The sequence below is a fragment of the Microtus ochrogaster genome, unplaced genomic scaffold (genome assembly GCF_000317375.1).
Source record: "Microtus ochrogaster isolate Prairie Vole_2 unplaced genomic scaffold, MicOch1.0 UNK63, whole genome shotgun sequence".
In the NCBI taxonomy this organism is placed as follows: Eukaryota; Metazoa; Chordata; class Mammalia; order Rodentia; family Cricetidae; genus Microtus; species Microtus ochrogaster.
The window spans coordinates 1446106-1447948 of NW_004949161.1; positions in this window are offsets into that span (position 1 = coordinate 1446106).

Below are 1843 nucleotides of genomic sequence, written 5' to 3' on the forward strand. Positions count from 1 at the left end.
ATCATTGGTGTTTTTCATTTTAGCCATTCTGACAGGTGTAAGATGGTATCTTAAAGTTGTCTTGATTTGCATTTCCCTGATCGCTAGGGAAGTTGTGGCTCTGAGATTTTTAATGATTTCTACTTTATTTAAATTGTTTGTCTGATCCTTATTTAATTTTGAAAAGTATTATTTATCAAGAGTATTAGCCATTTCTTTTAGATTTTCTAATTGGGTGGAGTTCAGATTTTCAAAGTATGTCTTTCTGATTCTCTGGATTTCCTAGGTATCTGTAGTTAAATCTCTCTTTTCATTTCTGATTTTGCTGATTTGAAAATTCTCTCTATGCCTTATATTTAATTTGGCTAAGGATTTGTTTATCTTTCTGATTTTCTCACAAAACACCTCTTTGTTTCATTGATTCTTTGTGTTCTTTTTGTTTCTGTTTGACTGCTTTCAGCACTGAGTTTTATTATTTCTTGCTGTCTACTTCATTCTGGGTATGATTTCTTCTTTTTGTTGTAGAGGTTTCTGGTGTGCTATTATGTTGTTTTTATGTAGGTAGTTAGTGTTGTGAACTTGCTTCTTAGTATCACTTTTGTTGTGTCTCATATGTTTGGGCATTTTGTATATTTATTTTCATTGAACTATAGAAAGTCTCTAATTTCTTTGTTTCTGTCTTAACACAGTTTTCAGAGGGTAGAGAGTTGCTCATTTTCATTAATTTGTAAGTTTTCTGCTATTTCTTTTGTTAATTATATCCAATTTATATAAAATGCATGTAGTTATTTTAATTTTCTCATATCTGTTGAAATTTGCTTTGTGTCTGGATATGTTGTAGATTTTGCAGAAAGTTCCATGAAGTTCTGTGGTGGTTTGAAAGAAAATGGCCCCCAGAAGGAGTGGCACTATTAGGAGGCATGACTTTGTTGGAGTAGGTATAGCCTTGTTGGATGAAGTATGTCACTGTAAGGGTAGGTTTTGAAGTCTATGGTCAAGCTATGTCCAGTAACACAGTTTACTTTCCTGTCTGTGGACCTCTTCTCCAGCACCATGTCTGTCTGCATGCCACCATGTCCCTCTGTGGTGTTAACAGATGAAACCATTGAAACTGTCAACCACCCTAATTAAATCTTTTCCTGTATAAGAGTTGCCATGGTCATTGTGCCTCCTCACAGAAATAGAAACTCTACAACAGGTTCCAAAGTATATTCTTTTGTTTTTGAGTGAAATGTTCTAAAGGCATCTGTTATATCCATTTGGTTTATAAAGTCTGTTAGTTCTAGCATTTCTGCTTAGGTTTTTTTTCTAGATGCTCTGCTTATTGGTGAGAGTGGGGTGTTGAAGTCACCCATTATTAGTGCATGAGGGTCCATATTTGTTTTAAGGTGAAGTAAAATTTCTTTTACAAACATATATGTCCTGGTGTTTGAGGCTTGGATGTTATATACTGTAATGTCATCTTGGTGAATTTTTCCTTTGATAAATACATGGTATCCTTCCCTAACTAATCTTACTATTTTTGGTTTGAACTCTATTTTGTTATGTACTGAAATGGCTACTCCAGCTCATTTCCTATCTGTATTTACCTAGGACATCTTTTTCCAACAGGTTGTCCTGAGATAATGTCTATCTTTGATGTTGAAGTGTGTTTCTTGGATACAGCATAAGGATGGATTCTGGTTTTGCATCTATTCTGTTAATCTGAGTCTTTTTATTGGGGAAATTGGGAACATCAATATAGAGAGATATCAGTGACCAAACTTGTTGATGCTGTTATTTTGTGGTGGTAGTAATGGTTGTGTGTGTGTGTGTGTGTGTGTGTGTGTGTGTGTGTGTGTGTGTGTGCAAGTGTTTCTCTTCT